The 23434-nt window shown below is 45.2% G+C and overlaps 1 protein-coding gene across 5 annotated transcripts in view; it reads left to right on the forward strand.

Moving 5' to 3' along the window:
• Positions 1–23434, forward strand: part of ZHX3 (zinc fingers and homeoboxes 3) — a 122693-nt gene that overhangs the window by 15229 nt on the left and 84030 nt on the right. The window contains exon 1 of one of the 5 annotated variants that reach the window (XM_087853580.1): positions 6040–6280. The exons of 1 other annotated variant lie outside the window; for it this stretch is intronic. The gene's annotated coding sequence lies outside the window, so the exon portion shown is untranslated. Of the gene's footprint in view, positions 1–6039; positions 6281–6540; positions 6670–6729; positions 6880–23434 lie in introns of those variants that run through there. 3 more of the 5 variants (XM_045804631.2, XM_045804628.2, XM_045804629.2) reach the window with 3 other exon arrangements.

A 23434-nucleotide genomic window follows, 5' to 3' on the forward strand; every position in this document is an offset into this window, starting at 1 on the left:
AGTTAAAAATTGAGCTACCCTATGATCCAGCCATTGCACTACTGGGTGTTTACCCCAAAGATACAGACGTAGTGAAGATAAGGGCCATATGCACCCCAATGTTCATAGCAGCAATGTCCACAATAGCTAAATCGTGGAAGGAGCCGAGATGCCCTGCAACAGATGACTGGATTAAGAAGTTGTGGTCCATATATACAATGGAATATTACTCAGCAATCAGAAAGAATGAGTTCTCAACATTTGCTACAACATGGACGGCACTGGAGGAGATAATGCTTAGTCAAATAAGTCAAGCAGAGAAAGACAACTATCATATGATTTCTCTCATCTATGGAACATAAGAACTAGAATGATCAGTAGGGGAAGAAAGGGATAAAGAAAGGGGGGGTAATCAGAAGGGGGAATGAAACATGAGAGACTATGGACTATGAGAAACAAACTGAGGGCTACAGAGGGGAGGGGGGTGGGGGAATGGGATAGACCGGTGATGGGTAGTAAGGAGGGCACGTATTGCATGGTGCACTGGGTGTTATACACAACTAATGAATCATCGAGCCTTACATCGAAAACCGGGGATGTACTGTATGGTGACTAACATAATATAATAAAAAATCATTATTAAAAAAAAAAGAATATAGGCATAGTAACTAGAGACAGCGTCTACTATCTCTAGGGCTGAGGTGGAGTGACCAAGGAGAGAACAAACTTGCAAGTGCCTCTCCCCCACCCCCAAGGTGAGATTTGGGCCTTGTTGGAGAGAGCAGGAATCCAGGCCACTGGATGGTGGAGATATCTGATGGATGGCCACAGGCTACAGGTCAGAAGCTGGCCATCCAGGTGGCAGAACAGCTCACTGGAGGGTGAGCACCACTGGGTCTCCCTAGACCATGGGCAACCATGTGCTATGGGAGCAAGAAGAGCAGAGTGGAATCACAAAGGTTCTGAACCAGGGAGCCCCTTATGCTGCTTTTTTTTTTTTTAATTTCTCCAACCTTCTCTACTGACAGAGTCTCACATTGTGCCACTGGCAAAAAGGAAATGTTTACAGAATTCAGCTCCAATATCACAGGGCTAAGCAAAGAATCGTGGCTTTAGACCCGAGAGCAATAAGTTGACGTAACTGGATTCAGAACGTTTATTTATTTACTTTTTAAAGATTTTATTTATTTGACAGAGAGAGACACAGCGAGAGAGGGAACACAAGCAGAGGGAGAGGGAGAAGCAGGCTTCCCGCTGAGCAGGAAGCCCGATGCAGGGCCCTGGGATCATGACCTGAGCTTAATGACTGAGCCACCCAGGCATCCCAGAACCTTTCTTAAAAAAATTAACAGGACATCCTTTTTAACCATTGAGTCCTTATGATTCATCATCCACCATGTTAATAGTAACACGAGTATCTCATTCAACTGTCATAACTACATTAGGGATTTAAGTAAGTTACTCAAGTTCACAGAGCAAGTAAGTGGGGAGACAGGATTCCAGCCCAGGAGTTTCAAAGTTAAATCCTACGTACATACTGCATGAAACTGCCTCCTGGATTCTTTCACTCCAGACTTTATAAATGCAGCATGAAGGCTCATGGAGAGTGATAGAACCCTCTCTATGAAATGAACTATGTAGTGTTGACTAAGCCAGGGGGTCACTATCCTGGTTCTATAGGATTCTTCTCCTTCAAGTCCTTGGTTCTCACCTGGTTACTGTTCCTTTTCTGTGCTCTGTCTGCACTGTGACACCTTATTCTAGAGAAAGAGCTGGTGTATAAATCACAGAATTTTCAGCTTCTCTTCCTGTGATTGTTCAAAGTTCAGACATTTTCCCCCTTGTGATTCTGTATCACCGGCTACTGCTCGGAACTATGCAGTGAATATGGTAGGATAGCCATAGTGGGAATGCTTTTGGTTTCGAGTACTCACATTAGAATCAATAATATGGGGAATTTACTGATTTACCTGACTTTATTGGTTCAGGTAAGCCTTGATCAGCACTCCGATTCTGTTTCTCTTTCTTCTGCTTTTCTCTATTCATGTGCGGGCTTCATCTTTAGGCTGACTCTCTTCATGGTCATAAATTCCTTGCCAGCAGCAAATGGTTTCCCACTGACATCCAGGGAAATAGTGAGGATTTTATTCAATGATTGTGATGGGGCAAGTATTGGATACTGATGGTTGTAGGCCTGGGTAATAGGTCTATTCCTGAAGCAGTCAGTACAAGGTCGATGAGACTAATTCCACTGACCTAGCAGAGAATCCACACCCACATGTGGGGAATGGGGTCTTTCCCACCCAAATTGCCTCCGTGCTGTACAATGGGCAGTGGGATAGCCTGGATGTTAGAAGGCGTATCTATTGGGATAGGCTGGGTTTTGCTAGGGTAGCAAACACGCCCCAGTCTTTTTACGACAGCAAGGTTTATTTCTTGCTGCTACAACATGTGTACTGTGAGTCCCCCGGGGGCCACTATTTAATGACTCCTCCCTTCAGGACCCAGAATGATGGAGCGATCACCATCTTCAGCATTGTCTATTGTTGCTGAGGGAAAGAGAGCATACACAATTGCCTACTAGCTCTTAAAGTTTGGACCTGGGAGTACAGCTACTCACACATTATTGACCAAAGCAAGTGGCATGACCACCCCCGACTCCAAGCCGTAAGGAAATACAATCCTATCATGTGGCTGAGAAACACAGCAGAAATATTTGGTGGCTAGCATTAATGTCCACGACCACCAGAGGCCATCGGAATACCCACAACACAGGGCTTATGGAAACCACCCCAGTTTTTGTCCACTTTTTGTCGGGAAAAGAATACCTTATGGTTTTGATTGCTACGTAAAAAGAGGCCTCCTTACTTTGCAGAAATCAGGAAAGCTCAGTATTCACTTTCTGTGTGACTATCAAATGTCTCCCAGGTGTTTTGCCATTAAGTGGAATTCATGGTTCTACAAGGAACTTCTATTCAGATACCTCCTCAACTCAAAACAATTCCCTTTTTTCGTGGTCTTGATCCACAGAGGTGCGTTCCTGGTGAACTACATGACCTGTAAGCTGGTCATGATTGTTCTAGGGGAGGGGAAACACCTGATACGGCTGGGTCAATTAGAGCCTCTTCTCTGAGATTTTGGGATTGGAATGATGAGGAATTATTAGTCTCTATGTAGTTGGAACTGTATCATGTACTTGGGAGTAGTTGGTAGACATATTTTTCCATTGTATTACCTGGATGGAGAGGAAACAAGTTTGTGGGGAGAGTCTTACTGGCACCCCTTGCTTGCCTCCAATCCATCCGGAAGTCCATCTGGGTTCTTGTTGGCCTGAGAGACCCATCCCTTTGACCCCTAAAAAGCCCTAAGATAAATTCCCCTTAATTTTTCTTTAACTGGCCTGAGAGGATAGTGGTACTTGCAGCCAGCAAACTCCTAACTGATACACGTTCTTTGCCTTTAGACCCCGACACAAAAAAAGGGTGACAGGTATAGCTGATTCCAGTAAAACAGAGGTCAGGTGGCAATTCTATTGCATCAACTATATTCTGGCAATTTCTTTCCTGCTTGAGAAAGCTCATCAGAATGTGAGTGAGTTCAGGTGACGTTATTATAGGGCTCACCTGGAATCTGCTTGGTTTTTTTTTTTTTAAGGAAAATAATTTGTCTCCTTGGGTAAATACTATTTGAGACATACTTCCCAACACTAGTTATTAAGTGCATGGTATTTCCTCTGCCTGGAGTCCCTCCTCCTCCCTCACTTCTTTAGACTGAGCTCCAATGTTGGCTCCTATGGGAAGACTTTCTACACTCTCCTATATTGTATTAATTACGTCCTTCTCTCTGCTTCCCAAAGCAGGTAGTACGTATGTGTAGCGTTACATATTTTCTTCCATTTTTTTGTGGGTTTTTTTTTTTGTTGTTGTTGTTTAGGATTTTATTTACTTATTTGACAGAGAGAGAGTGAGTGAGCACACAAGCAGGGAGAGCAGGAGACAGAGAAGCAGGCTCCCTGCTGATCCCAGGACGCTGGGATCACAACTTGAGCCGAAGGCAGACGCTTAACGGACTGAGTCACTCAGGTGCCCCATATTTCTTCCAGAAGTACTTCTTTACATGTCCGTCTCATTTGAAATTCTGAGTTCCTTACTGGTTGGGAGAATGCCTTGTTTACCTTCACAGCCCACAGTACCTGGATTGGCATAGATGCTCAAAAAGTTTGTTGAGTAAATGAAGTTAAATTTGAGCAACATACTCCATATATACTCTTATTCATTCAGGAAATATATAGTGAGTACCTAACCATGTCAGGCTATGTTCCAGATACTGCAGATGAACAGCACAAGTCCCTGCTCTCAGAACATTACAGATGATATTCAGGTCATAAGGGCTATAAGCAAAAGTAAAGCAGGATGAGGAGAGAGAAAATGATGGGGGGCGTGGGACTTGATATTTTAGCAGAATGGTCTGGGTAAGTCTGAGGCGGTGACTTTTGAAAAATTTTGAAATTTGGAGTAGGGGCATATGCCTTTCTGATATCTTGGGGGTATGAAACATCAAATGCAAAGGTCTTGAGGTAGGGATGAGCCTGCATGTTCCAGAAGCAGGAAGAAGGCTAGTGTGGCTGGAATGGAGTGAAGGGGTAGAGTGCAAGGAGATGGAGTTAGAGAATGGGAGGAGTGTTGGGTGGGGGGAGGTCACAATAGACTCTTGGGGGCCCTTGACAAAAAAATTTTGGTTTTTGCTCTGAGATGGGAAGGCACTGGAGGCTTTAGAGAAGGGGAGAAATATGTTTTGACTTAGGTTTTAACAGAATCCTTCTGGCTTCTTGAGAACAAGCTCTCTGAGAAGAGAGGGAAATCACGGAGAGCAGGTAGAAGGTTACTGCAATATTCCAGGAGAAAGATGACAAGGGCGCAAATGAGGGTATTTAAAAGGTATTTGCTACTGGATTATATGTGGGATATGATGATAGAAAAAGAGGAATTAAGGATGACTTCAAGGTTTGGTCTCAGCCACCAGAAGGATGGAATTGATGTTAACTGATTTGGAGAAGACTGAAAGGAGCAAATTGAAGGGCAAGTTGGAGAGTCTGGCTTTGGACGTGTCAAGTTTGACATATTGCTCAATACTTTATATGTTCACTGTTTTTCAGAATCTGAAGGTTAAAATGCAACCTGAAGTTAAAATCAGCTTTATTTGTTGAACACCAGGCAGTGTATGGAAAGCTTAATGGGTGTTGTCATTTAAATCTTTCAATCATTTCTCCTGGCTTAATTACTAATATTTTCATTGCTCTTTTATGGATTAAAGATTAAATAGCATGTCCAAAGTCACCCAGCCAATTATTAATCTGTCAATATAATGCAGATCTGGGATGCCAACCTAGATGTGTCAGACTGCAGAGCTCTTGCTGTGTATTAATCACCGGATTCTAAAGGTGGGGATCACTTTTTGAGCATATCTGCCATAGAGTTAGGCTCCATGACAACCAGGTACCTGGGAAAAAAACCAGAAAAGGGCCCAACCCCATCCCGGGTGTTACAGGTGACACAATGGAAGCTGTTAAGAAAGGACAGCATTATTGTAACTGCAGGGACTGATGCTGGCAAGTTCTCAAGTACCTGAAGATTTAATGTTAAAAAGCCATCAGAAGTTGTTGTCGTTCAGAAACAGAAGAGATTAAAACTGCAGTGGAGCATTGGTGGGATGAAAGAAAAACCCAACTCCCAGGCGATGCTTGTTGGGAAACCAGGATCCCTGCCCTGCCTACATCCTTTCGAAAGAGTAGCCTTGTGTGACCTTCCTTAGGTGGTCCTCCAGAAAGACCAGGATATGGAGCACAAAAGCCGGGAACCTCTGGGGCCGCAGCATCCGCCCCCTGTGCCCTCCTTCCCCGCCCCCTTCAGTCTACACGCGGGGAAAAGCGGGACGACGCCTGCGCATGCGTCCGGGGCAAGGTCCGCTCCCCGCGACGTCAGGGGGCTCGCGCCCGCACTAAAGCCCCGCCCCCCGGGCGCAAGAGGCGACCTGGGCGGGGGGCCTCGGGCCCCGCCCCCATCCGAGCCGAGCGGGGCCGAACGGAGCCGAGCAGCTCCGAGCGCGGCCGAGCCGAGCCGAGCGGCCCAGAGTCGGTTGGTGCAGCTGCGTCCCCGCCGCCCAGCAGTCCGAGGCTCCGGCGTCGCCGCCGCCTCCGCGGGGCCTGCGCCGGCCGCCCGCCCGCCCGCCGGGAGGGAGGCCCGGAGCGCGGGGAGAGCGGCCCGGCCGCGGGTGCCGCCGCCGCCGCCGCCGCTGCTGCCAGGTGAGCGCCCGCCGCGGCCCGCCGGCCCCGCGTGCCCCCGCGACTGTCAGTCTCCGTGTGTGTGTCTCTCTGCCTGTCAACCCCCCCGTGTCTGCGCGAGCTCCCTCCCGCCACGCCTGACCCCCCGGCCCTGCCCGCGGCGGCCGCCAGCCCCTCCCGCCCGCTGCCCCGGCTCTTTCTGTCAGCCGCCAGCACCCCCATGCGCTCAGGCTCCGCCCCTTCCCCCCGAAGCCCCGCCTTCGCCCCATCTGTCAGCACCCCCCCACTTAGCCCGGGGCTGGGGCGTCCTGGGGCTCGGTGTAGCCCCAGCGGGCCGCAGCCGCGACGCGAGCGCCAGGGGGCGCGGAGGGGAGGGGGGCACCCGCAGACGCCCGGCCGACCCCGCAAGGGTGCGTGTCCCCGTGCGGCGGTGCGGGACCGTGTGGGCGCCCGGGAGCCCCGAGGGGGGCGCGCGGCGGGGCGGGGATGCCGGGCGGCCGGGAGCCCCTCGCTCCGGCTGCAGCGGGCCGCTGCGGGCGTGGGGCAGCCCCTGCCCCTGGCGTGGAGAGCGCCAGCTCCGCCGAGGAGGCAGCTGAGCCGGGAACTCCAGCCACTTGGGGGTACAGTAGAGGCCTGAACCCCGGGACCCTCATTTGCCCACGCGAAAACACCCACCCTGGGGCCCGGGTTCCCGGATGCGGAGAGTGGCGTGTGAGCGGAGTTTGGGATTTCCATTCAGAGAAGCCTGTCGGAAGTGATTGAGGAGCGGGTGGGATGGGGAGCTTAGGTGGAAAGTGTTTCAGAGCTTGAGTCACTTTGAGTTGCGTGGTTTGCATTTCTGAGCAGTGATTGCCCTGGGCTTGTGCCCTGGGAGAAACAGTTCTGTGGTGGGGAGGAGAGGTTAGGTAGAGGCGGAGGGAGGGCATACTCCTTTCTGTTTTTATCTGTGTCATGTGAACACATAGTATTTATTCATGAGAGTCCACACATCTTCAGTTTAAAAAGGGGCGACAGTAGTTTCCATTTATACGTGTACTTGTACGTTGTTATGTTGATGTTCTTTATTTGTAGTAAACTTAGCATCGCGGTATTTAGAAACGAAGAGAAAACGCGTCCTTAAACAATTGGTATTTTGCCGGCTAGTTCTCAGCCACGGGGAAAGAGCCAAAAGCGCACTTCATTAGCTGGAACAACTTATTCGGGCTTAATTTGTTTCTAAGAGACATACAGTGGAAAAATCCAGAAGCAGCAAAGTAGTATCAAAGAGTCTTAGGAAATTAATGAAAGGGCCCTTCTATTGCTGCCTTGGAAAAATGGTATCAAAGTTGCTGTAGAGGACAGAGCTACTATGTAATGATAAACATATTAACCAAGTTGGTTTTGTGACCTTGATACATTGAGCAGCGCTTGATTTGTGCAGTGCTTCGTTCACAGGCAAACATTGCATGGAAGTGGGGTAACTTTTGGAGAAGATGTTCTCCGTGTTTTGTTTGTTTTCGTATTTAAGTATGACTTGAGATTAGAGCAGTCTACTGGTAGGAGCGTTTTTTTTTTAAAGGTAACATTAAAAATTACAAAAGTAATTCACATTTAAAGCATTAAACTAGAAAAACAAAGAAAAGCTTGAGAAAAAACCCGTAATACCACAAACGATAGGAAACCACAATTAGCTAGTTATCCTTTTAGTTTTTTGTTCTGGTGTAGAAGTATTTTTTCTTACAAAAATGCTACCAAACTAGGAGATTGTTTTATTATATGCTTTTTTCCTACTTATAAATAGATTATGTAAAATCTTACAGATTATATATGCCTCGTACATAAAGACATGAGAGGAGGATGATGGACATAGGGATTCAGTGGTGATTTTACATAATTCTTTGCTTAATCTGATTTGCAGCTTTAAAGTACTCTGCAGCTGGAGATATTGTCTCCTCTTCTGTAGGTACATGTTTAACCTATTTATTACTCACAAAACTTGTGTATGAGTAAGAACTTGTGTTCCCTTTGTGATACTTAAAAAAAAATAAATCAGATCCTCTGCTTAGAGAGCTCCAGTAGCTTCTCGCCTTAAAGTCAAGTCTGAAGTCCTTGCCGCGGCTAACTAGGATACCTCCCTGTTCTCACTTCCAGTTTTGCCAAACAGATCACTTTGCTATTCCTTAAAAACCTGAGGCATATGCCAGCCTCAGTGCCTTTGCGTTCGCTATTTCTTCGGCCTAGAACTCTGTTCCCTGGACATCATGGGTCTCGCCTCAGGTCTCTGCTCAGATGTAACCTTATCAGGCTTTTCCTGACCCTTCTGTGTAAAATACACCCCACTACTCTGTCCTCCCTAGACCTCCTTAACCTTACTTTTCTTCATAGCACTTACTCCCACTGGTGAGTACATATTTATTTGTTGGTTTATGTCTCTTTTCCCCCATTAACTAAAAAATGTGAGACTTTTTTCACTGATGTGTCCTTAGGACTCAGAACAGCACCTGGCACATTATAGGTGTTTAACATTTGTTGAATGAATGAGTGAGTGAGTGAATGCTCATCATCCATCCATTCCTGTGATCTTCCTGTAGCCTCCTAGGCTTTTAGATAGGTCTATCCTGAAGTGGGATCACAATCCGTTAAAAGTCAGGATAGTCCTTTCCTTTCCATATCTGAGAAGAAGAATTTCACAAGTGAGGCTTATAGTCTTAGAATTACAGTCTTGATCTAACTTGAACAATCGAGGGAAGAAACATTTTTGGCAAATGTTACTGCCTTTCTTTTTTATACATTATGCCTTGTGTCACATTGGAAATCTTTGAAAAGTATAAAGTATCCCAGTTATGTTTACAGCTGTGATTTCAATTTGGTAGTTCTTAGTGATAGTGTAAGCCTCAAGAGCGTAGTGAGTTTTTTGTGTCAACAGATACCCAGAGATATAATTACAGCTTTAATGTGTTTTCATTTGAGGAGTAGCTGTTATATTTACTTATTTTCCTGGCAATTCTATCCTTTTCAACTCCTTGGTTATCAGTTTTTGGATGGCCTCACAGGTATGCTTAAGTTTTGTTTTTTAACATTTTAAAATAAATCCTTGATCTCTTGAGCATTTTACATCTCTCATGTGACTCTTGAACGGTTTGAAAGTACCGGTTTCATCTTTCAGGATGAAATGGTATCTGTAGTAAAACATATAATTGCATTTTCGTTATAAGGATGGGAAAAATTGTATCTTGGGGTAGAATTTTTACAGAAAGGTTATAGCATGAGTGTAAGCTTTTTTAAAAGCTTGAATTTCAAATAGACTACTTTTTAGTGAGATTTTGAAAAAAAATCCTTGTTTTTTGCCCATAAGAAAAAGGATTCCTTTTATACAATCCAGAGACCTTCAAAAATGTTTTTTCTTATGCCTCAAAAATATAAGAACTTGGGGAAAAATCCTAAATGAAAATTTTTCCTTTAAAGGCCTAAAAGGAATGCATTAAGAATTTATTTTTATTTGTTCCATAGGCATTTATTGAGCACACAGTGAGGGTAGTTCTTTGTGTTTTGCATGGGCTACGTGACCACGATGATCATGTCCAGTTTTTTTTTTTTTTTAAAGATTTTATTTATTTATTTGACAGAGAGAGAGAGACAGCCAGCGAGAGAGGGAACACAAGCAGGGGGAGTGGGAGAGGAAGAAGCAGGCTCCTAGCGGAGGAGCCTGATGTGGGGCTCGATCCCATAACGCCAGGATCACGCCCTGAGCCGAAGACAGATGCTTAACCGCTGTGCCACCCAGGCGCCCCTCATGTCCAGTTTTAGATTACCATCCTGCTTGCTTGAGTTTCTCCTTCTTCTTCTTCTTCTTCTTTTTTTTTTTTAAAGATTTTTATTTATTTGACAGAGTGAGAGAGAGAGAGCACAAGCAGGGGGAGTGGGAGATGGAGGAGAAGGCTCCCCACTGAGCAGGGAGCCTGATCTGGGGCTTGATCCCGGGACCCTGAGATCATGACCTGAGCCGAAGGCAGATATTTAACTGACTGAGCCATCCAGGCCCCCACCAACCTGATTTATTATTATTTTTTTCTCTTTTGTCACTTGGCTACCTCCCTTCTCGCATCATATTCTCTCCCTAAATGATCTCATCTGTTCCCAGGACTTTAATACCCTTTGAATGCTAATTCCCTCCCTTGGTTAGACTTTCTCCTGGACCTTTCTCTGGTTCTAGTCTTGCATTTTTACCCACTGCCTTCCTGGTATCTCTACTTGCTGCCCCACCATGATCTCAAACTTTGTATGTCCAAAATATCTCCTTCTCCAACTTCCGGATTTATATTCCTCATTCCTGACTCCCATCTTCACCCCCTGCCTTCTCTGTGGCCTTATTGTCCTCTCATTGTTCAAGCCAAACACGTGAAAATTGTCTTTGATTCTTCTGAATTCTTCACCCCACATCCAACCCATCAGCACAGCCTGTTGGCCAAGGCTCCAGAATACCTCAAATCCTCCCTTCCCTCCATCCTAATCCAGCCACTGTCCTCTCAGCTGGATGACTGCCCCTGCCTGTATCTGGTCTTCCGGCTTCCACCCTTGCTTTCTTCTAACCCCTTTCCCCATTGCTGCCGGAGTGATGCTACTAAAAAGCAAACCAGATCACATTACCCGCCTGCAGTGGCTTCCCACTGCACTTAGACCCACACCCACACTTCTTTTTTTTTTTTTTTTTAAAGATTTTATTTATTTATTTGACAGAGATAGAGACAGCCAGCGAGAGAGGGAACACAAGCAGAGGGAGTGGGAGAGGAAGAAGCAGGCTCATAGCAGAGGAGCCTGATGTGGGGCTCGATCCCAGAACGCCGGGATCACGCCCTGAGCCGAAGGCAGACGCCTAACCGCTGTGCCACCCAGGCGCCCCCACACCCACACTTCTTAATCTGAAGTGCTCGGTCTCTGTCTCCCTCTCCAACCTCTGCTCCTCGCTCAGCCATTCTGTCAGGTTGGAACTGTCAGTTCCTCTAATGTGCCAGTTCTCCTCCTCTTCTGTACAGGCCTTTCTCTCTGCCTGGCACCCTTCCCCTATTCTTCTCATAGAAAGATTTGCACTCAGCGAAAATGTCCCCCCTTAGAAGGGCCTTTCCTGATCACTCCTTGAACAGTAGCTTCCTCCCTATTGTCCCCTCTTAGTACATGTGCATTTCCTGCTTAGTGTTTCACCAAAATTCTAGTATCTCATTGATATGTTTCCTTCTTTATTGTCTGCTCCCCCAGGAGACGGAAAGACCTACAAAGGCAGAGACAGCCTTGGCCTGTTTATGGCACAGTCCTGGCACCCAGTGCTCTGCCTTGAATCCAGTGGGTGCAGGTCCTCAATACCTTTTGAATACTAGTTTTTATAATGGCTAACCTTTTTTGAGACTTACAATGTGCCAGGTCCAGTGCTAAGTGCGATCATGTATTATCTTTAAATATCTGGGAGGACTGACTAATGTGACAGTGATTATTACATTATTTCTGCATCCTAGTTGAAAAAAATGAACTTAGAGGAATAAATTTTAAAGTTACACAGTTAAGAAAGTGATGGAGCTAGGATTTGAATCTATGTGATCTGACTGTAGAAACTTTCCTCCTATTCATTACTGCCTTCTGATGTGAATGTAGGGATGAATGAATGTCAAACAGGCCATAATAGTAATGTCTGAGGGTTCTAAGCATACACTGGAGTATCAAAATTGGATTAGGGTGCTGCATTTCCTGGGAAGTTTCGTTAAAAATCACTGTGCCGAAGCACATAGATTAGTTTGAGTTCTGTTTTAATTTTGCCTTCGCTGCTTTCTAGCTGTAAGCCTTTGGGCAAATTACCTAACATGTCTAAGTCTGTTTTTCAGCTGTAAATGGAGAAAAATAATAGTTCTTATCTCATAGGGTCATTGTGAGTAACATAATTGTACACAAAAAACCAATGAATGTTAGCTATTAATATTTTAAGGAGGGGAAAAAGCCCTCAGGAAAAGACTTATAGCCCCATCAACAAATTAGAGTTTGGGTAAGAGTGAAAGACCATAACTAACAGTATTGTTTCACTGACTCTGGCTTTGAATTTATAAAAATGATCAGAGAATTAACTATTTGGCTTATGATTTATAATCATTCTACTGATGTATGGCAACTTTATGTTTGGATTCAAACTTGTTAAATGCTTGAGGTAAGATAGTTTTCTTCTTTTTAAACTCCTTTTCATCTTAAGAAAGATTCTCAGGTTCTCTGGATAGATCTTTTGAGAGGCTGGCCATTTTTGAGAGTCTGGCTAGTTTTTTCTCTTGTATCAGAAAAATACTCACCGGGGGCGCCTGGGTGGCTTACTCAGTTAAGCGTCAACTCTTGATTTCAGCTCAGGTCATGATCTCAAGAGTCGTGGGATTGAGCCCCGTGTCAGGCTCAGTCTGCTTGGGATAGTCTCTTTCCCTCTGCCCCTCACCCCCTCTAAAATAAATAAAATCTTAAAACAGATATCGGGGCACAGTTGAATTTTCTGGTGGGGTGGCTTAGGATCAAGTGCTCATTTGGGGCTTCCAACAACTCTATGAATTAGAGGGTGAGGTTGTCTGCTAAGATTAAGTGGGAAGAGGTCAGAGGGAAAGCAAGGAGATTTGACATATAATTAAAGTCAGGAAGAGTGAACTTGGGGCAATGTCCATGATTTCCTGACAGTTTCAGGTAGGAGACCATGGATGGATTGGGGTGTCAGTAGCATTCAGCTGCCTGGTTTTAGGAGCACAGAAGGCATATAGTTGGATTGAGCTAGGGCTGAGGTTTGCTGGCAGAAGGATGGTGGGGCAGAGGATCTGAGGGTATTGGCCAGGGAGTGATTAACATGACAGGTAAGGGTTTTTAGGCTGGATGAGGAGGAGGAAAGGACCAGAGGTACTGATGAAGTTAAGGAGTGGGTGTATTGGAGTGATGGAGTAATAGGAGGATATGGTTAGACAGGGACATATGAGTGGAAGATTTCAGAGCTGGAGCAGTTAATTACTGGACATGATGGGCTCCTGGGTTTTGCCACAGACACAAATGGCTGAAATGAAGTGAACTCAGTGAAGATGAGCGAAGTCAAGGAGGTTAAGTAACGGAGAGGCTGGAGAATTGTTTGGGTCATCCATGTGATCAGAAAACCCATCACAGGGATGGCAGGACATCTGGGGTGGAGAGAAGGAAGGTGTGCCAAGTCTTCAGTGAATGAAGTACCAGCAAGAGAAGAGGTGTATGGCTAGCCTGAAGGAGCTTCAGAATATCAGGGGATTTTGCCTGAGGACAGTGGAAGAGCAATGACCTGGCAACTTGATTGGTTGCCAGGTCTCTCTGGAAGAAGTCTGCCTTGGCCCAGTTCATTATGCTTCAGAAGGAATCCCAATTCAAGTGGGCAGCACCCATGACATGTTGAATGTGTTTCTAAACTTGGTCATGAAAATCAAGGCTGTGTGTTAAAGAAATACAGATTTCAGGGCCCCCCATCCTGGGTCCACTGAATTAGAATTTATAGGAGAGGGGACTGAGAATGTAGGTTTTAAACTCTCCCGTTGCCACACACATACCTGGTAAATCTTTATAATTAGGCAAGTTTGAGGAACACAGCTGTAGTGTTTAAGTTCGTGGGGTCTGAAAGGTGACTGCCTGGGTATGAAGGAGGTGAGGCTGGTGGGAGTGAGCGTTGGCCCGTGACTCTTAATAGCTTAGCTCTCCAGGCTGGTCTGATACCAGAAGCAGTGAATTAAGGGACCCACCGTTAGAGGCAAACACACTGGTCCCAGCAAGAAGAGACAGGTGGTGATGACAGAGATGGAAACGCTGTACAAAATAATTCAAAGTACAGCAGTTTGGGGGAATTCATTGTAGAAGAAACAGTCCTGTTTGCCTCAGTGGTCCCTGAATACATTAATTAATTATAATTGTCCTATTCAACGGGAATAGGTTAGGTTATGGTTTGGTTAGTTCTGAAGGCTGAGAAGGAAGTAATGAAACTTAGAACGCTTTCTGTCCTAAGCTAGCATGTTGTAGTGCTTCAGTTATGCTTAAAATTGACTTATGTGGCACGTTTCTGTCTCTGAAGATATGGAACTAAAACATTTACTCATTGACGAGCTAAAGACCAGAGTGGTGATTATCCGCAAGGGGCTGCATACATGATTAGATACTTAATACCACGATGACAGCAGCCCTGCCACCCCATTCTCTGTTTTTTCACCAAGAAAATTCTGTTCCTTTTCATGACAAGGAAGAGGACTCCTGCAAAAGAATAGCTGCTGAGAGGCAACTTAGAGTTAGCCATTCTTGGCTGACCATTTAGAGTCCCCTGTTGCTAGTAAGGAGGTTTGAGTTTGAGCTGCAGTGTTTAGAATATTTAAACTTTACTTCCAGCCTGGTTTGTCATACCCAAACACTAAAGCTGCGGGAAAAGAATGCTGTCAGCCTTGCTGGAAGTGGTTGCTATGGACCTCGAGCTGAAAACTTGATTTACTCTATCATGTGTTCCATTTCTTATTTCCGTTTAGCACGGCTGGTACTGACGAGCCTGGCTTTCAAACTGCTGAACTGGGTGCCAAACATGGCATAACATCTTGGTTATATTCCTGTCACTTACTACATCCTTCCGCTTACTGCCTCATCTCCTTGGTGAACTACAGGGAGCCACTTGAATGCATGGCTTGAGACCTAGAAAATGTGGCAATGGAGGTTTAGTAATGCCAATTCAACCAGAACTTTCCATTTGCAAGTTGAGATTTTTTAAAAAGTAATTCCATTTAGGAAAAAAAAAGGAAATTCAGAATATTTTTCCCTCTTAGAAAAACATCTTCTAAAGCTGAGAAGTATTGAACAGAGGCCAATGAATATTTTAACAATAGTATTTTAATATCTCACTTATCTGCCCTACACAGCTCAGGAACCCCTGAATTCTGTTGTATTATGAAGGCTCTGCTGTATTATGGTACTCTTTATAATGTTTCAATCACTAAGCATACTCAGTTGGTGAAGTGTTTGTATGCCTGCTGTGAACTAGGCAGCATGGGGTTAAGAAAGGTCTCTGTTTTCAAACATTTTTTTTTAAAAGATTTTATTTATTTATTCGACAGAGAGAGACACAGCCAGCTAGAGAGGGAACACAAGCAGGGGGAGTGGGAGAGGAAGAAGCAGGCTCCCAGCGGAGGAGCCTGATATGGGGCTCGATCCCAGAACGCCGGGATCACGCCCTGAGCCGAAGGCAGACGCTTAACGACTGAGCTACCCAGGTGCCCCTCAAACATTTTTTAAAAGATGCATTTAAATCTCTGACCTCAAGAAGTCTATGCTGCATGCTGCAAAGGAGGTATAATAAAAAAATGTAGGATCACAGATGAAAGAGATTATTTCTGGTGGTGAGTGGAAGTGGTGAGAGGGGATGGGAGGGTGCTTTCAGGGAGTGTTTTATTCAGACAGGGTCTTGAAGGTTGGATGGAATTTGGAACTTACATTTGATATTTTCTGTTTACTAAGGCATCATTTATCTTAGCGAGACTACAGAGATACTTTGGTGCTTAACGAATTAACTTTCACTCATCCAGAATGCCTCACTCCTTAATTATTTGGGGTAACTTGTCTTTGTAATTAAGTATGAAGTATTAAGGAATGTATGGTGGAGAAGGGCTTTTATGGAAGCCCTTAAAAATAATCTTGGGATCGTAGTGGATGTCTCAAATTCCAAAAGAATTGGAAATACACTGCTATGGTGGTAAACAGAAAACCAGAGTGATAATGGAAGGTATATGTTTAGGTATATGGTTTAGGATTTGGGGGAAGAAGGAGCTCTAAGTGCGGTTGGTGAGGCCTTTATAGGAAAGGAATAGTCGGCCATGTTAGGAGACCTCTCGAATACTCACCGTCTCATTTCTGAATGTCTTTCTTGGGAATGGTTGGCAATGAGGGCAGGAGAGCCTTCTGGGCTGGGGCCATAATGAACTGAAGGAGGCCAGCTCCTCCTCTTTCTCCCTTGTTCTTAGCGTGGCTAACTAAGCACAGAGAGTTTTACAGAATGGCTCTACCTGCTCCAGTTCTCTGTGTGTGTTGTTTCTGGGCTTGGTCTGCCTCAAAGCTACATATTTCTGCCACAGAGTGAAGGCTCTGTGGCTGATGTGTGTCCATTTGGGTGAATCCTCACTCCTTTGGCAAGCTCATTTCTTGCCGTGGTAGGTTACCTACAACTGGACCACTGTGGCGGCCTTGCAAACGGTCATTGTTAGGTCTGAGACCTTGCCGTCAGTTTTTCCTTTCCCCACGTAAGACTGAATTTTCAGTCTTCTCCTTGCCCTGTCAGTTCGACACTTAATTTCCCACGAAGTTGAAAACATACCATTTGCTACCTTTTGTGCTGAAATGGGGCCCTGGCTCAGAATGCTGATCTTTTTGGAAATCAGCATATATGGTTTTGAAAAAAATAGTATTTTCTTTGTTTATTCGTGATAATGCCAGTAGCATTTTAAAAGCTATTTCCTTAATATTTTACCATGCCATTACCATTACCATTCCTTAATATTTTACCATGCAGTGACTAAAGCAACTCTCAGAAAATGAAACCAGTCACTCCCCAATCATGTACTTACTGTGTGCCTCCCGTGTATCAGGTTCTGTGCTGGACACCAGTGGGGAGCGGTTACACATGGTCTTTCTCTGGCCTCATGCCACGTACGGTTTGGTGGCTCCATGGCTGGGAAGCTCTGATAGATTTATAGATAACTATAAGCCTGGAGGCAGAAAGACCTGGTGTGTAGTCCTGCTTTTGCCATTTACCAGTGACGTGACCTTAGGCATTTGACTCTCTTTTCTGTCAACTGTAATAAAAAAAATCTTTTAACAAGGTTTATAAGAGTTTTATAATAAATGACACTACATAGAAAACTTTGAGAAGGTCATGTTACAATATCTGCAAATATAGGTGGGGGAAATCAGTCCCCGCTTTGTCTAATAGGAATGGCTAACGGAGGGTTTCCACTACTCTGTGGCTTCAGAGAATGCCATGTACGCTCAGAAAATCCCCAAGTGTAATACTTGGACTGAATATTACTAGTATCTCACTAATTTTAATGCTTTTAAATAATCAGAAAACTAGCTATTTTTTGGTGCCTGGGGTTAATATAGGCTATTTAGCCATCCCTCATGAACTGTAGATTTAATACATACTGGCGTTGTTTCAGAAAACAGTACTCCTAGATATTTACTATCTAACCAGAAATTTATTACTCCAACAATGGCTGTGTGATAATACTAATAGTCTAATACATACCATTGACTTACAGAGTAGAAAGACAAAAGTTTCTCTGAACAATAATTAAAATAAAAGTATCATTTGTAAATTATAGAAAATATCTTTAGTTTTTACAGATTTAGGCAGATAAGCACCCTAAATCCTAAATCCAAAATCATCCCTTTTGAACTGTATGATTCCTTTTTGTCTTTCTGTTGTTTATGGTCCCTTCTCCTACATATATCCCTGAAGAACTAAGACCTTTCCTTGTAGGTATTTCCTGTAGTAACCTAGGTAAGACCTTAGTCTTTCAGAACCTCAATTTAGTTGTAAAATGTGCCTTTTCTTTGCCATGTCTACTTAACAGAGATGTTGAGACATTCAGGCAAAGGATTGGAATGGATGTGCTTCTGTCTGTGTGATGATTCTCATTCAGTCGTAGGTGTAGTGGTCAGGTAATTCTGGCAAATGAATGTCTCAGAAGGGCTGTATTTTGATTTATAGTACAGCCTTATTCAAGTTTCTGGATTCTTTCTCATTAAAATGCAGAGCCCTCCACATCTTTTGGTCCCATTCTCACTTAATAGCATTTCACTTTATGCTTGGTTAGCCGTTCACCACCAATTACTGAGCTTCTGCTATGTGTAGTGTGCCGGGGATGTAGAGGTGAGAGGGCCAGACTCTCTTGCTGTTTGAGTGGGGAGTGAGCCCAAGACTACAGCATTAATTCTTGTCTGAATTTCCAGCCTCCTGGCCTTTCCTACAGATTTCAGACTTGCCAGTTCCTACAGTTGTGTGAACCAGTTCCTTAAATCTCTTAATTTCTGCACGTGTGTGTATACTTAACACACATACATGCATGTATCCTATTGGTTCTGTTTCTCTGGAGAACCCAGACTGATACAGTACTTAACAAATCCTGTCATTATTGATGCAGAAAGAGGAAGAACAAGTGGGGTAAACAAAATGCTTAGTGTGGTTTTAGCCATGTTGTGTTTGAGGTGCTCGTGGAATCTACATGGAGATATCCACAGGCAGATGTAGTGACGTCGAGGAGAACTCACCTGAGTGGTCTGGACTGCAGACCACTGAAGTTACCAGCTTGTATCTGTCAGTTGAAGCTATGTTTGTAGATGATTTCAAACATAGAGTATGTCAGGTAAGAGGAGGTACCAAGACGGAACCTCAGGAAAAAACCAACATTTAGAGGAGAGGCAGAGAAAGAGGAGTCAATGAAGGATGCCAAGAAAGGGAGTAGACAGAGAGGAGGATACCCAGGAGAGAGTGGGGTTGTGGAAATCAAGGCAGAGGGGAATTTCAGGGAGGGAGTGCAGCACTGTCAAGCACCTCAAGGTCAAGAGAAGTGTTGGTATATGTCCACTGAACTTAGCTCCTGGGAGGTATTATTAGACATGACTGTTTCAGTGTCATAATGCATTACAGTGGGTGGAACAGAGAATCCATGGTGGTGAAGTGGAGATGCATGTTTCCTGCTCCTGTTTCTTCAAGGAGCTCACTTATGAAGTGTGAGGATAAGGGGCTGTGGGAAAGGATGATTTTAGGATGAGAGGGGCTCTAGTGTGTTCAGAGACTGAAGAGATGGAACTAGAAGAGAGGAAGAAGGCAGAGATCAAGGGGAGAAAGGTCATGTTCTTGCTCAAGTACTCCTCCAGGGGTAGGGGGACAGGCATGGGGATGTCAGTAATATTGCAGGGGCAGGAGGGGTGCCTCTTTCACTCTGTATGCAAAGAGGTAAGGCTGTTTGGGGGTTCAGATATGTCTACAGAAGGTAGAAGACTAGAAGTTTTGCTCAGCCGTCAGAAAACGATTACACAACATTTGCAGCAACATGGATGGGACTGGAGGAGATAATGCTAAGTGAAATAAGTCAAGCAGAGAAAGACAATTATGTGGTTTCACTCATTTATGGAACATAAGAAATAGGAAGATTGGTAGGAGAAGGAAGGGAAGAATGAAGGAGGGGTAAACAGAAGGGGGAATGAACCATGAGAGACTATGGACTCTGGGAAACAAACTGAAGGCTTCGGAAGGGGGGGGATTGGGATAGGCCGGTGATGGGTATTAAAGAGGGCACATATTGCATGGTGCACTGGGTGTTATACGCAAATAATGAATCATGGAACATTGCATCACAAACTGGGGATGTGCTGTATGGTGACTAATATAACAAAATAAAAATTATAAAAAAAAAAAGAAGTTTTGCCCTCATCAAAGCTTCTATGTTCTTTGCGAAGTGGACCTTTGGCAACGACTGATAGCTGGGATGAGCTGGTGCAGTAAGGTCTCTGAAGACAGGAGCGAAGGTATAAAGTGATTGCCGTGGGGCTTGAAGTAGAGGCTGATTATTGCTCCGCATTGTCTCTTGAATGGAAGTTAAGCTCTGCAGTCTGATGTTCGTACAGTCCTCCACAATCTGCCTTTAACTACTTCTGCCAGGCTGCCTACCTTTTCTGTGTCATTCCAGCGCCCTTGTATTTCAGCCGCGAGTGTTTCTGCCGTAGCACTAGGATGAGGCTTAGAGAGACTGGGGGCTGTAGGGAAGATGCCATGGGATGTGGAGTCAGGAGTCCTGTGGTCCAGTCTTGCCCCCACATTTGCTAGCTATGGGGCCTTGGACACAGCTTACATTCTCTAGGTCTGTTTCTTCATTTGTAAACTGTTCATTATGACAATAGTAAGCGATGATGGTGATAGTTGTGTCAGAGGAGAAAATGTAATTTAAAGTACTATGAAGAGGATAAGTACTATATAAATGGAGCTGGTGTCATGAGGCCATGAGTAACCCTAGCTCCAGGCTTTTGTATAAATGTTCATTACCACTAGAGCCCTCCGCATTCTGTCCAGTTATCTAAATTCAGCCTGTATTACGTAGAGACATGCTAGCTCCTGTAGCAGATAGATTCCTGCTGGAATCTCAGTGGCTTTAAACAGTCGACATTTTCATGCCCATTTCAAATCCAGTCAGCTGCAGGAGTGGAGGGGCCCAGACTGACGGATCCTCTGCCATCTCCAAACCAGGGTTTGCAAGGTTGCCCTGAGTGTCCACATCCCACCAGCAGAGTGGGGGAAGAGAAAATGTGGATGACTGTCCGGGAGGCTTTTATGTAGCAGGCTTAGGATGGGAGCTGGTGACCAAGGCCAAAAGAGAGAGGGCTGAGAGAGGCATTTCCTGGGTGGGAGGTGAATTTGGAGTGTGTGGGTTTTCACGTGTGTGGAGTGGTGGCAGGGGCTCTGAGAAGCATGAGGCAGCCCTGTGTAGCACTAGGACAGAACAGACAGGCAGCTCCTCCTGCCTTCATGGACAGCGTGGGAAGGGCTGAGAAGCCTAGGACTGGTTCCTGGGGAAGGCCAGTGCTGCAAAGGTGGGAGAGAAACCCCCAGATCAGGGGACGTGGGTGAGAATTGGGGTGTTTATACACCTTCTGAGATGAGCTTCCTAACAGCTGGTGGTGCAGACACTGTTTACCTTTTTCAAGATGAGAAAACTGATGAGGTGGCGCCTTGACAAAAGCCGCACAACTAATAAGCAGCAGAGAAATGAGCTCCAACTTGACTCCCCAACATCAAAGCCCCTGGCTGGGAGCTGGAAAAGCTGGACTCTGCGGTTGGTTGGAGGTGAAGCCCTGGGCACGGGGTAGAGGAGGACCTCTGTGTTGGCCACTCCTTTTATGAGTGATTCACCTTTTGGCTGCTTCAGTTGGAGGAGGGCAGGAGAGACAAGAGCATTCCAGGCAGAGGGAGCAGCCTGAGCGAAGATCCTGAAGTTGCACTGTGCTTACAGGGTTTGGGGGCTGACAGGAGGTCAGGTCAGTCTATGGCAAGCAGCAGGGGGATTTGCCTACAAAGATGCTAGAGAGGAAAGTGGGGGCCCACATCATACAAGAATGTTAGGCCACAGCAAGGAGTTAAGATTTTATTCTAAGGGCAGTGGGAAGCCATTGTACATTTTGACCGGTTTGGGGCAACGGGGTGGAGGGGAAGGATGGTCCAATTTCGAGTTTAAAAAAGACTGTCTCGCTGTTGTGGAGAATGGGCAGAGGGGAAGCCATGGTGCATATTGAACGTAGTGGGTGAGGGAAGAGGAGAAATTTAGTAGAAGTGAGTCTGGAGCTCCAAGCAGAGGTTCAGGCTGGTAAGGAAAATTAGATCCTGTATTTCCTGTTGGCTCACTCCCTGTTCTTAGCCATGCTTCCTGAACGTAGCCTTATCCACAGTGTCTGCTTCCTTACCTCCTCAACTCAACCTCTGTGCTTTGGCTTCTGTCACTGTCACTTCCTTGAAATGTCTTGGGCAAAGGGCATGGCCCTCTATGGTTAGCCAAGTCCAAGCCTTTAGCTGTCTTGTCTGGCTTGATTAGCATGCAGTCACACTGTGAGCTATTCCTGCCTTGGAATGCTCTTCTCCTTTAGCCCCTTGTCTCTCCGGTTCCTCATCCTGTGACCTCTTTGTTGTCCTCCATCTCCTCAGCCCAGCCCTGAAATGATAGCATTCCCCAGGCTTCTGACCTTGGTCCTCCTGGGTTTCCTCTGTGCCTCTCTGAATAGAGAGAGCCCTGCCCTCTTTCATCACACCAATGCCTACTTGCCTTCTAGCTTCATCTCAGGTGCCCCCTCCTCCAGGAAGCCTTTCCTGACCCCTCAGGCGGGGTTAGGTGTTGCTTCTCCTCCTTTTCCATTTCTCCTGGAGCGTAAAGTGGATGTGATAGCACTTAGCACCCTGCTTACTTATTTGTCTCCCCAGCCTAATCATGCTGGAAGGCTAGGATTACAACTAAAGGCCCCGCGATCTAGGACAAAGATTGCTTTCTGCAGTTTAGGTGAAAGCCACACTTTGTAATGAAGGAATCTACACCTGATTGTATGTCCGTTAGTAGAGCGGTCATTCCTCACTGGGTCTCAGGGCTATGAATTCTAGTATAATATCTTCTGTGAGCAGAAGGAATTAATTCAGAATTAGTAATTATCTCCATCTTCTGAAAGGAGAAGAAATCTGAGAATTTAAGAATATGAATTGCTTCAGAAGAGTTTCCAAAGACCTGCACTGCCTAGAAATTTGGTTTCCCACACCCTTGCTCCCACTTCAAAAATTGTCATTATGTGCCTCGTATTTTGTGATTCCACAGTTCTGGGTTTGACGTTACAGTCGCCTCTTGTGGTGATGAGCACTAAAGTTCCCCGGCTGAATTGCGATAGCCTTCGAAGGCAGCAACTAGGGTGAATGAAAGACCAGCTTCTGCCTTGATCCCCTCCCCCCTGCTAACCAGCTCACCGTGTGAATGAAAAAGGACACATGGGCACAGACGATGGTGCACACTCAGGCACGCGAGTCACAGCCTTGCCGTTTCCGCAAGGTGGGTAAGGCCACAAAACTCTCACTTCCTCCAAATGTCGTCTGCTACCCTTCTGAGTTCTTTTTGTCTTTCTCTCGGTTCCAAACCCACTTTATGCTTTTTTTTCCTTTGGCAGGTAGAACAAAGAAAATAAAATGTTGAGTCACTTTTTTCCCAGCGGCTTGATTTTTAGAATCTTTTTTGATTTTTTGCAGTGTTCAGTTTTCCCAACCTGACTTGAGCAAAAGGCAGAGATGCCTTTGACTGTGACTTTTGGTTCGATTACTCAGAGCAGTGCTACAGGTTGTACTTGTGCCTTGTTGATGTAGTGTGGAGCAGACTGGTTTTTAAGAAAGAACACTATGGGGTTGTTGTCATTTGTTTTTAACTGTAGACATCTCTCAGATGAAATAAGGCTGCTTAAGTATATTTAATGGTGGACTGAATTTGAGTCCGCATCTTACTCTCTCAAGAGTTTCTTGTTGTTGGGATGAGCAGTGCTTACGCACGAGCCGTACTCTATTGATTCCGGACATGTTTACTTCTGGTGTCCAAACAAGACATTGGGATTGCGGACTCTCAGGAAGTAAAA

Source organism: Ursus americanus, chromosome 22 (genome assembly GCF_024610735.1).
Source record: "Ursus americanus isolate L20-20 chromosome 22, mUrsAme1.1.p, whole genome shotgun sequence".
NCBI classification, from domain to species: Eukaryota; Metazoa; Chordata; class Mammalia; order Carnivora; family Ursidae; genus Ursus; species Ursus americanus.